Below are 26,471 nucleotides of genomic sequence, written 5' to 3' on the forward strand. Positions count from 1 at the left end.
AAAAGTTTGGTTGAAGAAGTCATTCACTTAAAAGAAGGCCATTGGAGCCAGATGTAAGGGTTGATCACGCCTGTGATCCTAGGTAGTCAGGAAGCTGAGGTCTGAGGATCACGGTTCAAAGCTAGCCTGAGGAGATAAACTTGTGAGACTCTAATCTCCAATAGCCAGCAAAAAGCTGAAAGTTGAAGGTATGGCTTAAAGGGAGGAATGTTAGACTTGATCAAAAAAGCTAAAGTAGGCATAGCATCCCACAACTGGATTGAAACCTCAGTATTCACATACTCACATACACATGCACGCACACACATATACATACATGTGTACTCACATACATGCCTACACACATACACATACACACAAAGAACAAGTGATAAAGATTAGCTCAGATTCTTTTACTCTTGCACATACTGATTACTTTCTACCCAGAATGTTTATTCTTAAGCGTGCATAGCATTATGCTATTTTTTCCATTATGTTCCTCTTTATATGAGGTCACATGTATTTCTTTAATTAGTGGAGCTATTATACTCTAGAAGGAGCAGAAAAGGGATATGATAAGTAAAAGGTATAGAACATCAAATATTGACAACAAGGGGAGTATCAAGAGAGGAGCAGTGTGGAAAAAGATTTCCAGTCCTAGACAGGGAAGCCAGGCAACATTTGAGCAAGGGCTAATGAAAGCAAGAGCAAGTGTCAGTCGTGACATGTGTTAATTTATGTCCAGTGGACGATGGTGAGTAATAGTTCCCAGAAGTGCTCAGAGAAGATGTTATGGAAAGGGCTGAGGGGAGATGAACAAGTGAGCAAAATGATTAGCTTATTCAAACTGAAATAAGTTCTTCCAGGACCAGTTTATTATAGATTCCGCCCCCCCAACACCCTGGCTTGATATAGCTACACAAAGCACAAGTTTCAACAGTTAGGGATTGTTTGTGCCCTTTCCTTGCATCCACTAAGCTTAGGATATCACAAAGTATATTTTCAGTGAATTGCTTTTTCTCTGCAAATGGTAAGTCCCAGATGACTTGGTGACTTTTAGATAGGAACATAGATACCTAAGGGAATTGATTGCTGTTGGAAATGTCAAAATATGACCATATGTCTATTTTTTGAAAGCATTTAAAATGTGACTAGCAATGGGTTTTAATTATCTCTGGCAGGGGTGAGCAAACCTTTCTTTAAAATTAAGCTGTTTTTTTTTTTTAAATAAGGGTCAGATAGTAAATGATTGAGGTTTTGTGAGCCTCATGGCTTCTGTTGCAATAACTAAACTCTACTTTTGGAGCACAAAAGTAGCCTTAGGTAATTTATAAGTGAACAGGTTTAGTCAATTTCATTTATAAAAACAGGTGATAAACTGCATTTACAAGATGTGGTATAGTTTGCTGATTTCTGAACTATTACTTACGAGGGAAGTAAACCAATTTCTACAAGGAATAATTTGCTTTTGTTTACTTCACCCTTCTGCTTAGTTGATTCCAACAGTATTTATATTTAAGGAACATCTATTATATTCTAAGTACTATTGTAGATTTTGGATTACTGTGATGATGATACAGCCTTTGTCTTCAAAGGGTTAACCTTCAGGTAGGAAGACCACAGTCTAAAAGGTACACAGATGGTGATATTAGAAGTAAACACCAAATGTAGAAGGTGCCATCTGTTTGGAAATCAAGGAAGTCATGGTAGGAAAGGTAGTAATGCAATAAGGATTCGAAAGTTGAAAACGAGAGATAAAAGTTTGTCTAGTGGAAAGGCAATTTTGGAGAAAACAATGCATCCTATGACAGCAAGTGAGTTTGAAAGAGTAGGCCTAATCAGGACGTTGTAATGTGGGGAGAAGGGACCAGCAGGGGTGGGGTGAAGCTAAGCAGAAGTCAGGGCCTCTAAAGCATTCTCTGTGGGCAGAGCCAAAGTATATTCAATTTTTATCTATAGATAAGGGCTAGTCACTCAGGAACCTTGAGGAAGAGAGGAACATGGTCAGAAATGGGAAATGTGATTGGAATAAATTTGAAAGAAAGAGCAAATTAAAGACGCTGACAAGATACTACACTAAGTATGATGTGATTCAACCTTGAATAGACATTTTAATGAGCTACAAAATGCCAGAGTACAAGGGTAGAAAATCAATGTGATGCTCTGTGATTCAGGGAAGAGCTAATCCAATATATTCATGCCCAACCATTATCCTCCAGAGAAGCACTGACATGAACATAAAAGGTCAATGTCACCACAAAGTGACAAACAAACACCCACAAAGTGTACCAAAGCCCATCAGTCCAGCTTAGAAAGTACTCCTGGCTGTTTCTCAACTCTAAAAATGTGTGCACTAGGCCTGCCCTTTTCCTTGGTGATTGTTTATCTCAGAAACAGATGACTCAATGTACGACTTTCTCAGTCCTATTCTTGAGTGGCCATCACTAGATTCTTTTTCAATTCAATGTTATTGTCAAGGTGATATACAGAGGGGTTACAGCTGCATACATAAAGTAATGAGTACATTTCCTTTGGAACACTGTTACCACCTCCATTTTTCTCCCACTTTCCTTCCCCACAGCCCCGTTGGATTTTTTTTTAATGAGTGAGTATGGATGATTCTAAATTTGCTTCAATTAAAAAAAATGCAGGCACTGTTTTAGATTCTATATTTTGTGATTTTTGCAGTCTTGAGGACCAAATCCATCTTACTAGGTGTACATTCTATCACAGTGACACCTCCAGGTAAATGTACTTGAAATTACAACTGGCACTATGTCCCTGAATAGCTTGATAGTTGTAAAAACATCATTTACTTCTTTGGTGCAATGCGACAACATTAATAAAGGGTGACATATATGATTTAAAAAAAAAGAGATACCATAGCAGTTCTTTGTGGGGGTCGATGCTGCCCACAAAGGAGAGACATATGTCTCGAGACCATTTTTTAAATGGTCACAGCTGGGCAGGATGGAGGTATATTTGTGCTATTAGGTCATGCAGGCTGGGGATTCTGCAATTCACCCTACAATGCATAGCAGGGTCCCCTGCAGTAAAAAACTATTTGGTACAAAACGTCAGTAGTTCAGAAGTTGATAAACCCCAGCATGGTGATATTCGTTCTGCTATTAAGTTCAAATTACAGAGAACTCCCTCCCTCAAAATGGTGGTAATAATTATGTATACAGTTTGCTAATCTTTCAAGGCATGAGTTATATTCTTATGCATATCCTGTATTATTATGTACAAAAACAGAATCACAGGTCTTATTTTGAACTAGCTTAGAGACAAAGAAATACCACAACTTAGAAGAAATACAACAATTTGGAAGAAGCAATCAATAAAAACTCACTCACAGCATTACCTAAGGATATTATCTTTCCTGTCCAAAGTAACTATCTCCACATGTAAGAAAACAGAAGCAAAAGACAACCCCCAAACCCAACAACCTAAGGTCTATGACTTATCCAGAAAGGTCATTCCTTTGAGCTAAGCTGTATCTTTACAGACAGATTAAATTGATCCCAAAATACAATTGACCAAAATAATTTTGGTTTTGGTCATGACCACACTATTTTCTTATAGTCTTTCTTTTCTGGTCTCTAACTGCAGCAATTCTTTAGCTACATCTAGCTGTAAGTTACCTAGGACTAACGGAACCCACAAGGGTGATACAGAGCAGCTCAAAGTGTGGTCTATGGATGCAATGTTTCCGAATCACTTTGGATGGATGAACATTGTCTGTCATGTAGTTTCTTAGGCGCTGAGAAAACCTCAGGAATTAGAGTCTCTAGAAATAGGAACAAGCCACCTTTCTTATGAAGCAGCACGCCAAGATGATTATTAGTTTTGCATGATGGAGATTGAGACCTTTAGGCTGATAGAGCAGACTGGGGTTCAATTGATGGGAACATTTTAGCAAGATTTGGAACATCTCTGAGCCTTATTTCCCATAAGTAGTGGAGAAAAAGCAAGACAACTCACAGGTCCATAGTGATTGTACAAGATAATGCAAAGCGTTTGCGTGTAGATGAGCTTACTAGCTTCTGACAAGCTATGAATAGGTGGTAATTTAAGTTGTAATTAATATGAATCACCATCACTCTAAGGTTGCATGTCCATCTTAAACTTGGCAGTTCTAGTGACACCAAAGTTTTTAGAAATATGTGGCAAATCTGCAAATAGATAGTTTCAGTATGTGTCATTTTTTCTAGGTTCCAGCTGGACTATAGTTCCTTAAGGTGAGATGCAGAAGAAAAGATAAATACGTTGGGACCTTGGAAAATAGTCTGATCTTTAGATCAATCATACCAAGGGCCAAGTTTCTTGACATTTATTTCTTAATGAGATTGATAGTCATTTATTAATAATTAGTAAAGCCAAGTTTCCCAGGCAATCATAATGTGTTGCTGAAATGTGGCAAAAGTTTAAATACCAAGTCCACAGCCAATATTTCTGAGAAGGTCTGACTTGCTCTTTATAATTCCAAATAAACACAAGGTGATAAATGTCAAGCAACTCCCTTCTTCATGAGCTTCCAGAGAAAACAGCATGTTCATATGGCTGTCATACCCTTGGTTACAATTTGTTAAAAGGCTATTCCTCTGTAGTTCAATAAGATAACATTTGCTAACTTTTTTTGATTCTTCAAGCACTCCTCAATTGATCTTTCTGGGAAAAAACTCCTATATACATTTTTAATATTTGGCTTATTGATTCTGGCCTTTTCAAATAACAGAGGCTTTTCTTCTCTTTTCTGTTTATTCTGTGCCAGTACTGGGGCTTGAACTCAGGGCCTGGGCACTCTTCCCTCAGATTTTCTAATCAGGACTGGCACTCTACCAATCGAGCCACATCTCCACTTCCAACCTTTTGATTGTTAATTGGAGATAAACAATCTTACAGGCTTTACTGCTGGCTTCAAACAGGCTGGCTTCAAACTGCAGTCTTCAACCCCAGCCTCTTGAGCAGCTAGGGTCACAGGCCTTATCCAATAGCATCTGATTTATTGATTTTTTGTGAAGTAGGAATTTTAGAAGCTCATGCACAGTTGGTGAGGATGGTAGTAATCCATTTTTTAAAGCTTTTCCTTTGACATATTAGCTATTTATTGCTATATGAGGAATGTCCAAACATGTCACAGTAGTATGTTGAAAACAATTCCACGTCATACATTCAATAAATACTTTGTGAGTTTATTCTATAGGCCAGATTAGGTTCAGGTCATTGAGTTTCATTAGTGAACAACCCTGTCCTTCTATAGCTTCTAAGTTAATGCAGGGAAATATAAAACAAAGAAGTTATACAAATTACAAGGCTATAGGATCTAGGGAAGCAGGCAGTGAGGAGTATCAGGGCTGCAGAGAGGACTTTCTGGGGATCCTTCCTGAGAATGGGATACCTGAGCCATCCTTTAAGAAGGTGATGGAAGGTTGGGGAATATGGCCTAGTGGTACTGTGCTCTCCTAGAAAGCATGAAGCCCTGGGTTCAATTCCTCCATACCACATACACAGAAAAAGCTGGAAGTGGTGCTGTGGCTAAAGCGGTAGAGCACTAGCCTCGAGAAAGCTCAAGGACAGTGCCCAGCCCCTGAGTTCAAGCCCCAAGACTGGCAAAAGAAAAAGAATGTGTGGGGACTGGGAGTTTGGCCTAGTGGTAGAGTGCTTGCCTAGCATGCATGAAGACCCAGGTTCAATTCCTCAGTATCACATGCATAGGAAAGCCAGAAGTAGTGCTGTGGCTCAAGCCTTAAGGAAAGCCCGAGGACAGTGCTCAGGAAAAGAATGTGCTGGAATAGGCAGGCAGATTCTGATTGGCATAAAGGGTGATGCACTAGTGGTTACAAGAAAGGCCTGCCTGAGTTTGACCTCTAGTTATGTTACTTGACATCTATGTGGCTGTTTTTTTGTGTGTTTTCAGCAATCTACTTACCTGAGTCATGACTCATTTTCTTCAGCTACAAAATGGGAATGATGATGGTTTTGTTGAAATCTGTTGGCTCACCAGGAATCCTCAAACTGCTGTCTGTTAGTCAAATCTTGCCCACTGAGTGTTTTTGTAAATGGATTTTTATTAGAGCAGAGTCATGCTCAGTTCTGGAGATATTATCCATAGAAACCTCTAGCTGAGTACTTGCAAGAGAGTCTGTCTGACCCAGTAGGCTGAAAAGACTTACTACGAAGCCTTTTACAGAAACTTTTCTGACCACTAGACTTAAAGAAAAGGATCATGTCTCATTAGGATTTGCCTTTTGGATCAATATTTCTTTCCTATCTTGATTTAATCACTTGGGTAAATAAATCATATTGTAAGACTATGTTTTGAGATCTGAGGAACTCTGTACTTCGCTGAAACAGATGTGATTATCTGAAAATGCTCTGGTCACCTAGATGACTGATAAACCCAAGAGCTAGAGAGGAACAATGTCAGCTCCAGTGCAGGGCTACAATTATCTAGAAAAGCAAGTGCCACTCATATCTTGTACCCAACGGTTAACATAAGGAGATCACTGCCATATATTGGTAGGGCCCAAGTATAAAAATATTAAAATGCCAATTATATGTTTAAATTTCCTGAGTTGATGTGTGGACTTTTCAACCAGCTTTGGCAGACATTCTTAATTTTAAGCTTTACTGAGATCCTGGAGAGGAAAGGGTAGAATAACCTGCACAGATCCCAGGGCTGTAGAAAATGAAATCATCTGTGTGAGGGGAAAAATGCAAAAGGTATAGTGCCAGAATTTGACAATTTTGTTTGCCTTTCTATAATTAAATGTAGTTCACTGAAATTAGACCAAACCAGAGATGAATTAGATCTTGACAATTATAGATGGTCCACCGTCTGCTGGTAACCATTCTAAATGCTTTATTTATGTTAGCTTATTCAATTTTTCCAGCAACCCTAAGGATGACAACATCATTATCCTCATATTAGAGGTGAAGAAATTGAGGCATAAAGCTTAAGGGACTTGCCAGGACCATCACTGAATAAATGATAGAGTTGGGACTTGAAGCCAAGCCTCAGTCTCTAGAAGCTAAATTTAGAACCACTATAATATAGATAGATAGATGATAGATAGATAGATAGATAGATAGATAGATAGATAGATAGATAGAATCACTTCTCAAGGTAAACCAATCCAAATCCTTTGCTTCCTAAATAAGCATAGGGATGGCTATCATTGAAGAAACTCCTACAACAGTAGTGTGAGACATGAGGGTTGAATTCTATTTTTTTTTTGCCAGTCCTGGGCTTGAGCTCAGGGCTTGAGCACTGTCCTTGGACTTTCTCAAGGCTAGCACTCTACCATTTGAGCCTCAGCACCACTTCAGGCTTTTTGCTATGTATGTGGTACTGAGGAATTGAACCCGGGTCTTCGTGCATGCTAGGCAAGCACTCTACCACTAGGCCAAACTCCCGGCCCCCTGAATTCTATTTTTTTAACCAAGCCTTTTCATCAGAAGACTTTAACCAGGCAAGTGAGACTCATTTTAAAATCTAGATTAAGCTAGGCACTGATGGCTCATGTCTATCCTTCTAGCTACTCAGGATGTTGAGATCTGAGGATTGCAGGTCACAACCAGCCTGGGCAGGAAAGTCCATGAGACTCTTATCTCCAATAAACTACTCAGAAAAAGCCAGAAGAAGCACTGTGGCTCAAGTGGAAGTGGCTCAAGAGAGGCTCAGGGATAAGGCCGAGGCCCTGAGTTCCAGCCCCAGAATTGGGGAAAAATTCCAGATTAATATGTTCCTTTTGTAAAACACACCATATCAGATTCGTAATTAGCCTCATCTAGTACCTGAGTTATTCTCCAAAACCTGTATCTATCATGCTCATAGCAACTAAAATGTATCACAGTGGTCAAGCCACTTTATCTTGTCAAACCTCAAACCAGCCTGTGCCTGAATCTTGCAGAAGTCAGTCCAATTAAACTGCTCTGTTTAATTGGAGAACATGCCTTCCTGCTTCAATTGCTCATTTCATGCTGCTGCGCCATCACTAATTAATCTGAAAATGAAATGCTTCTCAATCTCTAGTGGCACAGATAATTCTTTTGTACCATGTATCTTATATAGTGATCAATTCACTTTTCTTTTTTAATATATATGATTATTTTTATTTTTAATTTAATTTTATTATAAAGGTGTTGTACAGAGGGGTTACAACTACATGAGTTAGGAAATGAATTCATTTCTTGTTGAACATTGTTATTCCTCTCTCATTTTTCTCCCACTTCCACATCAATCCCTCCAAATTGTAAAATTCACTTCCAACTTAGTGTTTTTTTATGTTGTACATTCCTTCTATTTTTTTGGAGGGGTCAGGGTAATGTATAGAGGGGTAACAGTTACATTTGTCAGGTAGTGGGTGCATTTCTTCTCACACATTGATACCCCTTCTCATGTTTTTGTCTCCCTTCCCTCCTTCCACCCCCTCCCAATCATCTTGTTTTCCCCCCTTCCCTTCTCTATTTCAAATAAACAAATAATTGTATATACAATACACCAGGTAACAAAATTAGATACAGTAGCCATTAACCATAAGGGGATAAAAGAGAAAAGAAGTAACATAGTACATTAAGAACAACAATCACAAAGAAAAATCTCTTGTTTCCATATCTTAGAGTTCTGGTAAAGGTGATATACAGAGGGGTTACCGTTACGTAGGTCTAAGAAAGACTACTTTTTTTTTTTAACAGTGTCACTCCTTCCCTCACTCTCTCCCAGTTTTCCTCTCCCATCCTCACCTGCAAGATTTATAGCTCATTTTCAACATGCTGACTAGTGAGTACCACTTCTGCTTTTGTTCATACTTTATGCCCTCCTTTCTGTGTGCCCCCCTTACCTAACCAAAGAAATATGAACTCACAAACAAGACAAAAGGTAAAGAAAGCAAAAACAGCAACTAAGACAAAAAACCCTCTTGTTTCCATTTCTTGAAATTAATTGCAATAAATATTATTTTGTATGATCCAATGAACATAGCTATTGAGCCTCTGTGATCTCCTAAAAATATTCTCGTCTGCTGTCAATGTGTGAATGTCTAGAGACTTGTATACTTTTATCATGTCCTGGTGTACTTTTGTGTTTTTTCACATCCAGTGTGTTTCTTCCCAAATTACAAAATGAATATGAGAGAATCATAATCTTGTATCAAAAGCATCTTCAGGAAAAAGAAATATGTATACCTGTCTTCTATGACCTAACTGAACTAAGCTTGGAGTAGGAACTTAAATCTGTTCTTTTGTCTAAGGAAAACTTGTGTGTGTGTGTGTGTGTGTGTGTGTGTGTGTGTGTGTGTGTGTGAAATGTGCATCCTTACATGACAGAGTGTATCAAGTATCAGAGAAATGGCCCAGCTGGCATAGCTGTGACTCCTATGATATCTATTGTTGCCAGAGAAATCTGCTACTGTGGATTATGAGACCCCCCCTAAATTGCAATGTTTTCATTGGACCACTAGAAAGCTCTTGTCCCTTTATACTAGAGGAACAGAGACTGCAGGGGTTGGGGGGGAAGGAAGTCAGAAGGAGAAAGAGGAAGAGTAGGAAGAAGGGAGAGAGAGAGAGAGAAAAAGAGAGAGGAATGATGAACTGTCTGGGAGGGACAGGACAAAAAGAATGAAGAGAAATTGAAACTAGATTTCCTGCTTATTTTAATAAAGCAATTTTGAAGAAAAATACTGGAGTTAAGAAAAGATTCCTCAAAGAAAAATCCCCTGGTCCACAGGGATGTACAAATGGTAATTGGATTATAATTTATTAGGACTCAAGTAAAGAATGTTGGCTGCTTCTGGTAAGTGCCTCCCCCATGTGGAGAACATGATCGGCATATGGAATGTTCTCTTTGTTTAGGAAAAATGGTCACATCTTAAATATTAAAAAGCAAAACACTGATTTCTTCCACAAACTTTCTAAACAGAAAGGTTCATTTCCCTTCATACTGAAGCATAACACATGCTCTTCATTTTATTCTCTTTGCAGAACAATTGTCCTTGAGAGGTTTATTTCCTGAACAGAGGGTGTGGAGGTCAGTGGGAATGCACCCATGTGACCATGATTAAGAGGGTGCAGGTGGGGGAGGGGCAGGGAACTAAGGGCAGAATCCAGGAACAAGAGGGAAAATGTAAGATTCAAAACATCCAGATAGCCAGACACAGTAGCTCACGCCTGTAATCCTAGCTTCTCAGAGGCTGAGGATCAAGGTTCAAAGCTAGCCCTGGCACAAAAGGACCTGAAACTCCTATCTCCAATTAACCTCTAGAAAACAGGAAGTGGGGCTGTGGCTCAAGGGGAGGGCAGTAGCCTTGAGCTGAAGAGCTTGGGGACAGTGCCCAGGCCCAGTTCAAGCCCCATGATCCACAAAAAGCAACATATCCTGAGCAATGTATTTCACATGACACTGAACCAAACCGAATTAGGTTCAACTGGGAATCTTTGTTTCCCAGTTGAGACATGAAGTTATACTGTAATTCTTTCATGGGTCTCCAGTGAGTTCTAACCAAAAAAATCACTGTGATTATAACTGACAAACTAAAATGAATTCTTGGAAGATTTTACTGATTCCAATTAAATACTTCTGTGACGTTAATCATGAAAGCCACTCAAAGTTTTTGTTGCTGCTGGTATTTCTTTAGCATGAAGAAATAATTTAAAACAACAAAATGAGTTACATGGTTTTCATTACTAGGATGATGAACCTGAAAAAAACACATAGTGAAAGCTATCTCTTACTAAGTGTCATTATTTCACATAAAACTGATAAATATACAATTTACTTTTATTATTAGGAAAATAATCTTTTAGTTTGGGAATTGATGACAGCAACGTGTGATCTGATTGAATTCTTACTGTCAGGCATTGTTCTAAGCATTTTACAGGTATTGACTCATTTCTCTGTCAAAAGAATTTTAAAAAGCTACATTATTATCTTTCTATTACAGATGAGCAAATAGAAACTTAAGTTATTTGAAATTGGATAGGGAAGTGGGAAAACAAGATGAGGGGCAAGGGTGGGGGAGGGAAATGGGGACCATGACATGAGAAAGGGTATCAATATTTGTGAAGTAATGCACCTTCTATCTGGTGAATATAATGTAACCCTTCTATTAATTACAATAAAATATATTTAATAATACAAAAATTGAATCATAAAAAGAGGGTTAAACTAAGTGTGGCTTTCAAAAGAAATGCAGGAATAGAAGGAACATCGCACATTTGGCATTCTTTCGAAAAATGCATTTAAGCCAGTAAAACAAAGTGTAAAGATAAGGAATGCTCTTTAAGATTTAAATATCAGCCTTTTAAGCAGAACCAATAAGAAGCCCAAAACAGTCATTCAAAAAGTCCTAGAAATAAATACCAGGAAGTAATTAAAACCAGAAAAAAACGCTGAGAACACAACAATCATTTTTTCAGGTTTTTTTCATATATTTTTTATTGTAATTAATAGAAGGGTTACATGATATTTGCCAGATAGATGGTGCATTAATTCCCATACATTGATACCCTTTCACATGTCTTGGTCCCCATTTCCCTCCTCCCCACCCCCACCCAACAACAATCATTTTTAAAAACCATTTAGCCCCTCATAGTCAACGATGTCAAGAATAATTTATAAGCCTTAGAATCTGGGCCACGAAGAATTCACTGCTCCTCCTAGGCTCTTACTCTAACTTAATTCTGTTCATATCACTGATGGTGTCTCACATACTAAAGGCAAATATACAGAAGTATGCTGTCAAACTGTTTTGAGTTGAGTACATTTCTGATTTTAGCACTCTGGCTTAAAACTGCCCCCCTTTTGGTGCTAGTCCTGGGAAATGACCTTGGGCCTGGACTTTTTCACTAAAGGCTGATGCTCTACTATTTGATTCACTACTACAGAGTTGAGCCATTAGCATCTGGCTTAAAATTATAGACTGTGCATGAAAAGTACAAATAGTGAAGGATATTCCGGTCTCTTCTGTTACTTTCAATAATGCAGTGGAAATTTGATGTCTTGTCCACATGCTGATGGCTTAGGACTGTCACCCTAGCTACTCAGTAGGTTGAGATTTGAGGACTGAAGTTTAAAGCCAGCCTCGGCATCCAAACCCGAGAAATTGAGAGAGTCTTATCTCCACTTAACCAGTAAAAAGCCAGAGTGGAAATCTGGCTCAAGTGATAGAGTGCCAGCCTTGAGCAAAAAAGGCCAAACAAGAGTGTAAACCCTGGAAGCCCTCAGAAATCGACATTGGAAACCCTTTTCACCAAGATGGCGTCAATACCGAAGAAGGGAGCTCCTGCTCCCCCTAAAGCAAAAGCCAAGGAAAAGGCTTTGAAGGCCACGAAGGCAGTGCTGAAAGGTGTCCACAGCCACACAAAGAAGGAGATTCGCACTTCACCCACCCTTCTTCCGTATTGACGCCATCTTGGTGAAAAGGGTATAAATACATATCTTTTTCCCATTTAAAAAAAGTGTAGACCCTGTACCAACACACACACACACACACACACACACACACACACACACACACACACACACACACACGGTGTCTTTTAGCTGCATTATCAGTCTGCTTTGGGATTCGTCAAAATGTACAGAAGCTAAGTGACAAGCACAGGGAAAAAAGACTTCCTTGATGCCACTTGCTTGCTTAAATGCAATTGTCTTTCCTCTCCTCATTCTAAGCTCTCAGAACTTGATCTCATTTCTAATATCTTCCTATGACTCCTATGACCTATCTTCAAGAGGAGTAACTGTTATATCCTTCAAACCTAAAATCTACCATGATAACAAAGTGTTAAATAACTCAAAAGCTACTGAAAACCATACATCATTAAGACCCAAACCACAACCAAGAACATCTCACATTTCCTGAGTGCTTATTGCCTTCATGAATATTCACTTTACTCTAGGGCAATCATAGAATTATGCCTGTTTCTCAGCTTAATCAGCTTTCTTAGAACCACGCAACTGGGAAGTAAAAAGTTGAGATTCATACCCAGCAGTCTGCCTCCAACTGTAGCATGCTTAACCTCCAGGGTGCATCCCAGCATGTCAGTGACCTTCTCATCACGTAATTTCTTGAAAGACATGTGCACAAAGTTTGTATGGCAAAGAACCTCCAACAGAGATATAAAGTGTGTCTTCAACTAAGAGGATTCTGGTAAATCCATGGAGGGCTGCTTTGTATTCAGTTTTTAGAGACTCATAGCATAGACATAGATTCAAATAGTGGTAAGCAGAAGGAACAAAAGAAAAAAAGTACCATGGGTAATGGTCTGAAAAAGGAAGGTGAAGGTGATCTTTTCCTTAAGGAGAGAACAGGCCCCTGAATGGGAGTTCCTTCACAAGTAGCTTCAGAGATAGGTGAATTGTGGGAGATGAATGAAGCTGGATGGTTCCGAGAAGATGAGAAAGGGATGAAGTGAAGCCAACACTGACATCTGCAATATGAGAGAAGAGGCCATAGGAATGGCATCAAGAAGCAATCAAATAATCAGACCTCGAAGAAAACTTTCCAGTCAGTTTGATACACCTGGAGAAACACTGTTGAGTGTAATATGTGAAATGTGCATTTCATTTTATGTACCTCTGAGTATGGAGCAATTCTCTGCTGGTTCTCACAAAGGAATCTGAATGAGATACTGGTTCTGATAAGTTCCAGAGACTGACTTTGTTTGGCAGTGGCTTTTTCTACCCACCTAAGGAAAAAGTTCTGATTTATGAGACTGGACAATGCAGGTTTCTCCCGTGTATGCTCAAGGAGAGATTACCCTTCAGGGTTAACATGTCATGTGAACTCTTTGCAGGAGAAGTCATTTATTCCGAAATGGAAAAGTTCATTGCTCACGAAATAAATATAGGGAGGCAATCTAAAACAAGATTATGTAAAAGATAAGGGAGGCTGAAATAATGTTACTCAAAACTGAAGAATTGGATCCCAAATCAGATATTTACAAATCAGCAAGAAATAAAACAAGCCTAGAGGACAGATGAGTATCACATTTAGGAGATCGATAACTCTATAAGAAAGGTCTTAGGCAAAAACAAAATAGGTAACAAGGAAAAACTGTCAAAGTAAATTCTTTTCTACTTTCTGTTTTTAGTGCTGCATTTTACATTTTTTTATTAATTGCCCTCAAACACTTTTCAAAGTCTGCTCTCTATTGATTTCTTGCCTAATGAGAAAGAAAAACAATTTCCTCGATATTACACTAGACTTTCGACATGTATTACATTAATGAATTAGTTTTGAGTACCAGAAAATCTGGAGCCTTCAATCACTTCTAATTTGCTGCCTAAAATATGAGCATGGACAAGGAACTTTTTAGTTTCAGTTTAAGATAATTTATCTTAACAAATTCTTCTGATATGTAACCCAAGGTCATCATATGAATGTATGAATTCATTCTGAGTGGAAAGGGGCAACATTTGGATTTTATTTGATCATAATTGCTTTGAATTTAAATACTAACAAGTGGCTTGTGGTTACTATACTGGCAGCACAGGCATAGATTGATTCTAATGGACACTTCAGGGTGTTAAGGCTGGGATTCGGGAGATGATGATGTTGAAGGATTCAAGAGAAGATGGTATTGTTTACAACTGGTAGAGCAGTTCACAATTTCAAATAGCAAAGTAACCATATCTTTTTAAACTATCATTATCTATTTAAATCAGAGCAGATAGATCCATAGAGATTGCACAATAGCTCATTTTCTTTGATGTATATAATGAGAAAACTCTCAGAAAAAGGTGGGGTTAATGACACAGATTTCAGTCTTCACTATGTGCTACTTATTAGGATGTTTCAGTGTTTATTCCAGCTATTTTTGCCAGTCCTGGGGCTTGAACTCAGGGCCTGGGCACTGTCCCTGAGCTTTCTCAAGGCTAATGCTCTACCACTTGAACCAATGCACCACTTCCAGCTTTTTCTTTGTGTATGCTACCAAGAAATCGAACCCAGGGCTTCTTGCATACTAGGCAAGCACTCTACCAATAGGCAACACTCCCGCCTATTCTTTCAGCTATTTTTAAAGTAAAAGATACATATACTAATGAAGACCTAGAGACACTACAGATTTATACAATTTATATTATATATTATACTAAATGTATATTATATTTAGACTAAATTATGGGCCTATATTAGCTGACATAAATATGAATACACCTATACTTAATGAATTATAAGTCAAATGTCCTTTTAAAGTAGCACATATGTTAGATAACATCAAATATGTTACATTTATACCTTACTAGAACAAATATTTGCAATATCTGAGTAATAATACCCAGTAGGTATTTAAAGGGCTACATACTCAGGCATATCTTGCTTTGAGTAAAACAACTATGTGAAAATACATACTGAATAAAAGATATGGTAATGATTTCAGATATACTAGTATGTGTTTTCTGTAATGATCTGAGAAATTAAATGAAGTTATTTCTTACATTCTTTTTTCCCATGTCTCTCTCCCTTATGCCTGAAAAGCCACCAGTTTCAGTGGTTTCTTCTTCGTTTAACAGCTGTCTTCTCCTTCGCCATTATCTCCTCTTTGGCAATGTGCTCTCACTCTCCTCCCTTGCAGGCTCCTTCCTTCCATGTAGCATGACTTATTTTGTCTCTCCCGTTTCAAAAACTATCAATGACTCGCTTAGCTTTCCGGATAACATTCTCAATTCTTTTTTTTTGCCAGTCCTGGGGCTTGAAATCAGGACCTGAGCTCTGTCCTTGGGCTTTCTTAAGAGTATAGCTCTACTCCTTGAGCCACAGCAACACCCCTGGCTTTTTTCTATGTATGTGGTGATGAGGAATTGAACCCAGGTCCTCCTGCATGCTAGGCAAGCACTCTTCCTCTAGGGAAAATTCCTGGCCGTCAATTTTTTTTTAAATTGTGTTTTATTATCGGGGTGATGTACAATGGGTTACAGTTACATTCATCAGGTAGTGGGTACATTACTTCTTGTACATTGATACCCCTTCTCATGTTTTTGGTCCCCTTTCTTTCCTCCTATCCTCTCCCACTCATCTTGTCTTTCCCTTCCCTTTCCTATTTCAAATAAACAAATAAATGTATATACAAGATACCAGGTAACAAATTCAGATACAGTAACAACATGAGATAAACCATAAAGTGAAAAAAGAGAAAAGAAATACCTACATATAATAAATTAAGAACAACAATCACAAAAATAAACATTTTGTTTCCATATCCTAGATTCATTTCACTTAGTCTCATCCTATATGACCATATGTACATAGCTTTTGAGCTATTATGATCCTCTGCTAGGAAAGTACTAGATGTGTACTATTACAAATGAGAGAAACCATGGAGCCTATGTTCCTTTGAGTCTGGATTACTTCACTTAATATGATTTTTCCCAAGTATTTCCATTTCCTTACAAATGGGCCGATGTCATTCTTTCTATTGGCAGCATAGATTTCCATTGTGTATAAGTACCACATCTTGTTGATCCAATCATCTACTGAGGGGCATCTGGGTTGGTTCCATATCTTTACTATGGTAAATAACGTTGCAGTGAACATTGTTGTGCCAGTGGCTTTTGTATTTCCTTGTTTCTGGACATTTGGTTAAATGCCAAGGAGTGAGATTTCTAGGTCATAGGGGAGTTCTATGTTTAGTCTTTGAGGAACTGCCATTGCTATCCAGAGTGGTTGAACGAGTTTACACTCCTACCACCAGTGTACTAGTGATCCCTCCTGGCCACATCCCCTCCAGCATCTGTTGTTATTAGATTTCTTGATAATGGTCCTTCTAACTGGTGTGAGGTGAAATCTCAGAGTTTTTTTTAAATTTACATTTCTTTTATGGCCAGAGATGTCCAGTATTTCTTCATGTGTCTATTGACTATTCTTATTTCATCTTCAGAGAAGTCTCTCTTTAAGTCTTTACCCTACCTTTAATGGGATGGTTGTTTCTTTGAGGATGTGTTTTTGAGAGATTCAATTTTTTGAACTGTAGGTATATTTTAGATATACCTATATTTTAGGCACTTGTCTGTTGCATGGCTTGTGAAGATCTTCTCCCACTCTGTGGGCTTTTTGTTTAACTTGCTAGCTATGTCCTTTGCCGTACAGAAGCTCTGCAGTTTAATGTGTCTCCTTTGCCCAAACATTCTTTAATTTGTTATGCCTTTGGGCCTTTCTTAAGTAAGTTTTGACTTGTGCCAAGGAGTCCTAGTGGATCTCCTATTCCTTCCTGTAAAGTTTTGACCTTATCTGCTTTTACCTCAAGGTCTTTGATCCATTTGAAATTCATTCTGGTGCAGGGTGACATAGAAGGATCCAACTTTAGTCTTCTACAAGTGCTTAACCAATTCTGCCAGCACCATTTGTTGAAGAGGTTGTCTTTCTTTTTTTCCACATATTTTTATTGTAATTAATAGAAGGGTTACATGATATTTGCCAGATAGATGGTGCATTAATTCCCATACCTTGATACCCTTTCACATGTCTTGGTCCCCATTTCCCTCCCCCCATCCCCACCCCTCATCTTGTTTTCCCCTCTTCCCTATCCAATTTCAAATAACCAAATACAAATAAATCCGATATATCAGGTAACAAAGTGAGATACTGTAACAATATGAGATAACCAAGGGACAGCAAAAGAGATGAGAGATAACATAGTACCTTAAGAACAACAATCATTCATTATATGGCTTATGGTTCTATATCCTAGAGATCCTTTCATTCAGCGTCCTACTATATGGACTTTTGTATCAAGGTTTTGCTCTATTGCAAATTTCTGCTAGGAGAGCCCAAGGTTTCTACTGATTATGACAAATGAGGGAAACCATTGAGCCTAAGTACTTTGAGTCTGGCTTACTTCACTTAATATGATCTTTTCTAAGTCTTTCCATTTCCTAACAAATGGGGCGATGTCATTCTTTCTGACAGCAGCATAGAATTTCATTGTGTACAAATACAACACCTTGTTGATGCACTCATCAACTGAGGGACATCTAGGTTGGTTCCATATCTTTGCTATGGTAAGTATTGCTGCAATGAACATTGTTGTGCTGGTGGATTGAGTATGTCCTTGTTTCTGGATGATTGGGTAAATGCCAAGTAGTGGAATTGCTGGGTCATAAGGGAGCTCTATATTTAGTCTTTTGAGGAACTGCCATACTGCTTTCCATAGTGGTTGAACGAGTTTGTACTCCCACCAACAGTGTCGTAGTGATCCCTCCTGGCCACATGCCCTCCAGCATCTGTTGTTTTTAGTTTTCTTGATCCTGGCCATTCTAACTGGAGTGAGGTGGAATCTTAGAGTTGTTTTGATTTGCATTTCTTATATGACCAGAGATGTTGAACATTTCTTCATGTGTCTATAGGCCATTTTTGTTTCTTCTTCAGAGAAGACTCCCTTTAAGTCTTTGGCCCATCTATTAATGGGATGTTGTTACTTTGGAGATTAGTCTTGGATTGATTCAATTTTTTGAGCTGTTGATATATTTTAGATATGAGGCTTTTGTCTGTTGTATGGTTGGTGAAGATCTTCTCCCACTCTGTAGGCTTCCTAATTAGTTTACTAGCTATGTCCTTTGCCATACAAAAGCTCTGCAGTTTAATGCAGTCCCACTTATCCAGCCTTTCTCTGATTTGTTGTGATTCTTGGTCCTTATTAAGAAAGTTTTGACCTGTGCTAAAGAGACCTAGTGTGTCTCCTATTCCTTCTTGTAAAGTTTTCAGAGTGTTGGCTTTTACCTCCAGGTCTTTGATCCATTTGGAGTTAATTCTAGTACAGCGTGACAAAGAAGGAGATCCAAATTTAGTTTTCTGCAGGTGCTTAACCAGTTCTTCCAGCACCACTTGTTGAAGAGGCTATCTTTCTTCCATTCTATTTTTTTTGTCTCCCTTGTCAAAGATTAGGTGGCCATAGGTCTGTGGTTTAATATCTGGGTCCTCAGTTCTATTCCTTGGTCTTCAGGCCTGTTCTTGTGCCAGTACCAAGCGGTGGCCCATGTCTGTAATCCCAGCTACTCGGAAGGCTGAGCCTGGAGGATCACTTGAGTCCAGGAGTTCTGGGCTGCAGTGTGCTATGCTGATCGGGTGTCCGCACTAAGTTCAGCATCAATATGGTGACCTCCCGGGAGTAGGGGAACAGCAGGTTGCCTAAGGAGGGGTGAACCGGCCCAGGTCGGAAATGGAGCAGGTCAAAGCCTTTCTTCTATTCTATTTTTTTGGCTCCCTTGTCAAAGATTAGGCGGCCATAGGTCTGTGGTTTAATATCTGGGTCTTCAGTTCTGTTCCATTGGTCCTGAGGCCTGTTCTTGTGCCAGTTACAACCTGTTTTGATTACTATAGCTTTGTAATAGAGTCTGAAGTTTGGTATTGATATTCCTCCAGTGCTGTTCTATTTTTTGTGGGTCATGGTGCTTGAACTCTGGGCCTGGGCATTGTCCCAGAGCTCTTTAGCTCAAGGCAACCATCCTAACCCTTGAGGCACACCCCCACTTCCCCTTTTCTAGTGATTAATTGGAGATGAGTCTCACTGTCTTTAGTGAGCATGAGCCACCACACCTGGCTTCAGCACTTTTGTTTCTGCTAAAGATTGTTTTTGCTATACAGTGTCTTTCATTATTCCACATGAATTTTAGGATTGCTTCCTCTATTTGACATTCTCAATTCTGTGATGAGGACATATATATGCCACAGCTGAGTCCTGGGGCTCCAAGAAGCCCTCACTTACCTCACATTTCTCAATTCTAGCCACAGGGAAGAGCCCTACAGATCACTCAATTCCAATTCACCACCCAGTGCTTACAGAACATCACTGCCACCAAGAAACCCTCTTGTCTCCACTACAGGAAACTACTGCATGAAGCATCAAATAAATAAGAGTATCACACCATCAGTAGCACACTCATGTATCCTAAAGAGATACAAGCAATTCATTAAAACATGGCCAAATGAAAACTACTTTACACATTGTAAATAAGGCAAATTTGCTTCTTTGAACGTCTCAAATGACGCAGACACTTGAAATTATATCAACAATCACTTGGGTATGTCTCCTTAAAGGAGGAAAGAAGAGAGTTTGGAATGTTTAGATATTAGTTATACTCCCAGAACATTCTACCATCCTTCTGCTAGCCTCCTATGAAACCATCACACTTAGTCTCCATCTTTCACATTTCAGCCATTTGTGTCATAGTAAACACTGCCGTTATTTGATTCTTCCAATTTGTGTCTTCTCCTGCTGGTTAAAATGTTTACTCCCAAAGGAGAGAAACAACCTTGCTGATGCACTTACTTTTCATACTTTTGTGTATTTGGTGGTATTTGGACGAGAGTACCATTTCTGCTACTATACATAAAACTATTTGTCCCTACTACATAGAAACAGGACTAGCAGATACTATTTATATTGAGGTCATTTGTTTTAAAGTATCTAAAATCCTTTCCAGTAAAAATGGAAAAACAATAACAATAACAACAAAAAATACCATCTCAATTCCCGGCTTTTACTATCAAGTGTCAAACATGTAAAAGGGGAAATTGAAGAGAGAAACCAATTTGCAGAATGACACCAAATGCCAGGTATGGCATAAAAAAATCTTGCGTGCTGGCACTGATCTGATTTTTTAGTAGCTATTTTATTTCCTTCTTTATATCCTAATTGTAAAAAGATAATCTGAAAAGTGTTTTACAAGCCAAGTGACAGTAGTTCATGCCTGTAATCCTAGCTACTCAGGAAGCAGAGATCCGAGAATTGTGGTTTGATGTCAACTTGGACAGAAAGTCTGTAAGACTCTCATCTCCAATTAACCACCAAAAACTCAAGCAGATATATGGCTCAAATGTTAGAGCACTAGTCTTGAGTAAAAAAGAACTTCAGTAGTAGCATCCATGCTCAGAACTAGAATAAAAGTGTTTTAAAGACATAGAACCATGATCCTCAGATCTCAGCCTCCTAGGTAGAGGATTATAGGTGTGAGGCACCATAGCCCAGCTAGGTTTTTCATCTTGAGCCCTCTACTTTTCTTTTTTTCATATATTTTTATTGTAATTAATAGAAGGGTTACATTATATTCATGAGCCCTCTATTTTTCTAAGAAATATTCTCTTTTATATTCAAAAGTACTATTTTAATTAATGTATTATTTCTGTAGCTTGATTTCATTTACAATACTTACATTATATATGAATATACTAAAAAAAGACATAGCTAAAAACTTAGGTTTTGATATATAAGAATATATGAAAAATAACATATATTGAAACTTACATTCTTTTTGTGGATAACTTCACAGTTATATTCTTAATTTTCTTGTTAGCATCATGAGTAGAACAAAGGTTTGCATTATAATTCTATAGATGTGCACAGTATACTATGAACAAGTTCAACTCCTCTATTATATTCCCTTAACCCTTTTTCAAACATTATTTAGTGAATTTCATTATACTATGCTAACATTTAGCACGTAGAATATGGAGAGAAAAGGTACTGGGGAAGTAAAGAGCATTGAAACCTGTGTTAATGAAAACAAACTATACGGTTGTGGACGAGGCTCAGGAGTAACATGCACAAAGCTCTGGGTTCAGTCCCTGGCACCACACACACACACACACACACACACACACACACACACACACACACACATAGTGAGCTCTACTTATCATGTTTTCCTGGTTCAGCATGGATCAATACTTCATTCTGTTTTATGGTGGAATAATATTCACTGTATGGATATACCACATCTCATTTAGCCACTTATCAGTTGATGGACATTTCAGTTGTTTCCACTCTTTGGCCAGTGTGAATAAAGCTACTGTGATCATGTATCTTCATTTAGCTTCATATATATATGTATATCATGTATCTTCATTCATATATATATATATATATATGAGTGGAATTATATCATATGGCTCTATATAGTTTTAAAACACAAAACCAAAATCTTTTTTCTTTTTTATATATTTTTATTGTAATTAATAAAAGGGTTACATGATATTTGCTAGATAGAAGGTACATTAATTCACATACATTGATACCCTTTCACATGTCTTGAAAACCAAAAACTTAAACTGTATGATTCCAAATAACAAAGGTTGAAAATATATTTTAAAACAAATGTATTTTTGACTCATTTCTTGAATTATAGATATTATCAAAAAAATGGGGGGCCGGGAGTTTGGCCTAGTGGTAGAGTGCTTGCCTAGTATGCACAAAGATCCGGGTTTGATTCCTCGGTACCACATACATAGAAAAAAGCTGGAAGTGGTGCTGAAGCTCAAGTGGTAGAGCTCTAGCCTTCAGAAAGTCCAAGGACAGTGCTCAGGCCCTGAGCTCAAGCCCAGGACTGGCAAAAAAGTGGGCAAGCACAGTATTTCACTTCATATCTACTGGCCACCAGAATTATTTTAAATCCTTTAATTTCTTTTTATTTTTCACAAGCTAATAATCATGAGTGCCTTGAAAATTTGAAAGGGCCTTTGTGTTTTTTTAAATGAGCCACATATTGGCTATACCAATAAAGGAAGCAATAATTGATGTTTATATTGTAATACTAAATACTGTAATACTAAAACTCAATTGCTGATACCCAGAAGAATAATTTTCTATGTTTAAGTACATCTCAGATCTCGTTCCTTTTAGGGAGAAATTCTCACCTAGATCAGGAGATAAACTAAAAATAAAATTCTGTAAAGACTGGATCAATGGAATTATTACTCTATGTTCTTTGACTTTGTTGCTTTTGGGGTAAAGAAAAATTAGGAAAACTTAATATGTATTACAAGATAGTCATTCCACACAATGACAGTTCATAGGATTAGGAGGAAATAACATGAAACTAAGCACCCGAGTTTATTTCTGACTGTCGTAATACTACCCAATACCTTCCAGTGTTCAGAGATGGAGGAAAGAAATGGTACAGGTAAGTTAGAATAACGGCTCTCCAAAGATGTCTATGTCATAATTCCTGGAACTTCGGAATGTATTACCTTACAGAAAAAGTGGATTTGAAGACATGCTTAGGTTTGCAACCTTGACAAAGGAGCTATGTGTGTGTGTGTGTTTGCTAGATTATCCAGATGTGCTCAATATAAGCAGGTTAAAATAGAACCTCTTCCAGTAGAATTCAGAGTAGGGGGCAAGGGGAGGGAGAGACATGACTACAGAATAATGGTTAAAGGGATGCAATCACACTGGCCTTGATGATAAAGGAAAGGAGGTTACAGAAGCTTTTGATTTTCTGATGCTTTATTTATGAGTATCAAGTGAGAATTAACCATAAATATTTCCTAAGAGATATCATTCTCCATTTAGTAGTGAGTAATTTTATTATTTAAATAGAAGTATTTAGCTAACCACTGGAAGTTTACTAATTCTGTTTTCCATCAATTCTTTCTACAAATGATCATGTGAGAAGGAACAGATAAACATAACCAAATGCCAGTCTTCCTTTAACAGCACTTAAGAAATGCTGTTTCAGCTGGGTGCAGTGGCTCACACCTGTAATCCTAGCTACTCAGGAGGTTGAGCTCTAAGGACCACTGTTCAAAGCCAGCCCGGGTACTAAAGTCTAAAGCCCATGAAACTCTTATCTTCAACAAACCACTAGAAAACCAGAAGTGGCACTGTGGCTCAGGGTAGGGCAGTAGCCTTGAGCTGAAGAGCTCTGGGACAGCATCCAAGCCCAAAGTTCAAACCCCACAACTGACCAAAAAAATCTAAAAAAAGAAGTGCTGTTTCATATTGTCCAATACTTATTCCATGAACTGTAAGTCCATGAACTGCTCAAGCCCCAGGACTGGCAAAAGAAAGTAACTGGAATGAACACTGAAACATAGGAAAACTTAGCTTTGTCTTGTGTCCTGAAGATGAGACACAGAAGCAGGACAGATGGCAGTAGCAAAGGGTTGCATGTCTAGCTTAAAAGTAAAGTTTTTTCCAGGGAACACTTTTACTGTAACTACTCAAATTATAATTGTGCAGACCATTTGACCCACCAATTCCATTTTTAATAAACTGTCTTATGGAACTGCATATGCATAATATACAAGATATATTCACACATGTGTTTATTTTAATACCATGTTTGGCCAGACTAGCCAAAATGAAGGTCATGAGATTCCATGTTGACCACTAATAGCAGAGCGTGGTGGAACACAGCCATTATCCCAACTATGGGGAAGTACGCTGGGCGCGTGCAGTAGCATGTGCCTGTTGTTACATAGCATGATTGGAGGTCAAGCCAGCCCAAGCATAAAGTCAATAGGACCCAATGCAGAGACGGGCTAACGGTGTGATTCAAGTGGTAGAGTATCTGCCACCAAGCTTGAGTCTCTTAGTTCTATCCCTAGTACCGTCAAAAAATGATATTCCCAAATTTTCATACTGCCATCATTCAATACAGCACTATCATAACCCCCCAAGTAGCCGGCAAAGTAGAATGAATAATTTGTGGTCTATCCACATAATGGAAAACTACATGACAATGAGAATGAAAAAAAAAAAGAAAAGGAATTCTAACCACCTACAACACTACTGATGAATCCCACAGATATCACATTGAGGAAAATAATTTCCACAAAAGAAAGAACATTCAAGCCAAGTACAAAAACAGTTCAAACCAATTTTGGCATGAAAAGAACAGGAGTTACATCTAGAGACAAGTGAGTGGAAAGAATCTCAGGGTTCCCTGCATGGTATAAAGTACTAAGTTGCAAACATCTGACATGTGAACTTTTTAAATATATACATATATATGTGTGTGTGTGTGTGTGTGTGTGTGTGTGTGTGTATAAATACATTAATTGTACTATAGTCTAAGGTCATATGATTATATGATATATATTTGTATTATATATATTATACAAGTTACATAATATTAATTTATATTTTATATTTAGAGAACCATCAACAATGTATGTGTTATTCAAAGGATAATTAACTAAACTACAGGTCATCTAGTCAATGGCATCGTGCACAACCATGAAGAATAACGAAGTGTGTTTTCCTTTATAAACCTGTAAAGATGTCCACTGAAGGATAATTTAAACAAGTTTCAGAAGTATATAAATAATGTGTCTCTTAACTTTCTCAGAAAGATTTGGGATTATATTCTCGAACAGTTAATAGTGGCTATCATTTGCTGGTGGGAATTTTAGGGGCTCTGACACCATGCCAAATGCATTTCTATGTTATTGGGATTTATTTAAAAGACATATATTATGTATATACCGAGCTCAAAAGAACATATTGAAAATTAACATAAACAAAAATGCCTTTCAATTTGAGATAGCTATTATTTTCTCATTTCGGAAGATTTGGATTTTGGATGAATGAAGGAAATGGTAATGGAATAAACACAGTGCCTTGCCTTCAGGGTTTCTAACCAAACCCAGTGATAGAGGCCATGTTGGTTGGTTGCTGGCAGTCTTAACAATTGATTCAAATTAGCACTTGTTTGCAGGCAGTCAAATCTACTTGTGGTATGGCCACCGCAAACCGGATTTTTGGCCACACAAGGAATGTGTCCACAAAATGGCAAAACAACTAGATTTGTTTGATTAAATGAATAAAACCATATACTTGGAGGAAAGAAAAAAATCAAAACAGCTTCACTCAAAGTAACCCATTCAGATGGGTGGTTCACAAAATGCACTAAATTCATTGAATCAACATGCTAGCAGCCTCATGATGATTCTGTGAAAAATCCAGTTTGAAATTAAATACTTGTGACCATGCAAAACACATTTTGTCCTCCACTGGCAAATGTTTTGTGTGATTACTGTAAATCTGCTATTGTGCAAAAATTTGGGGGTATAATATTATTTTCTGAATCATAAATGACATTGGGTTGTGTTCTTAATTCTACCCATGACATTGAACGAAAATTCACCTAGAAAGTCAGATCCATTGGTTTGAACAAAGTTGATGAAATTGTTACTTTTCACATAAAGTCCAATAGACAAACATAATAGTTAACTCAGTAGAACAGACTACCTTCTGTGGATCTCAATTCTGGTTGCACATAATCAATAGAATAAAAATTTCTGGAGATAGAATCTGGCCATCAATGTATTTCAAAGCTTCTAGGATATAAAACAAAACAAAACAAAGCAAAAAAAATAAAAACAAAAGCAGACCAAAAACCCAAAGCAGATGAGGACACAGCACAGACCAGTTACATTTGAAAGTTGGTAGAACAACTATTTTTTCTAAAAGCACCACAAATGTTTTTCAATGCAGTCTGCAGGGAGAATCACTGCTTCTTAATTTCTATTATAAAAGAAATTGGGATACTATAACAATATGAGATAGTATCTCACTTTGTTATCTCATATATTGAATTTATTTGTATTTGGTTATTTGAAATTTGATAGGGAAGGGGGGAAAACCAAGACGGGTGGGGGGTGTGGGGGGGGAGGGAAATGGGTACCAAGACATGTGAAAGGGTATCAATGTACGTGAATTAATGCACCTTATATCTGGCAAATATCATGTAACCCTTTTACTAATTACAA

General features: G+C 37.9%; 1 protein-coding gene and 1 non-coding gene across 3 annotated transcripts in view; one reads left to right on the top strand and one right to left on the bottom strand.

Moving 5' to 3' along the window:
* The window catches only part of Arhgap6 (Rho GTPase activating protein 6), a 239,568-nt gene that overhangs the window by 74,255 nt on the left and 138,842 nt on the right, over positions 1–26,471 (bottom strand). The window lies entirely within an intron of this gene.
* LOC150040359 (signal recognition particle RNA) lies at positions 18,945–19,232 on the top strand. Its single transcript, XR_016533934.1, has one exon.

Source organism: Megascapheus bottae, chromosome X (genome assembly GCF_031878675.1).
Source record: "Megascapheus bottae isolate mThoBot1 chromosome X, mThoBot2.hap1, whole genome shotgun sequence".
In the NCBI taxonomy this organism is placed as follows: Eukaryota; Metazoa; Chordata; class Mammalia; order Rodentia; family Geomyidae; genus Megascapheus; species Megascapheus bottae.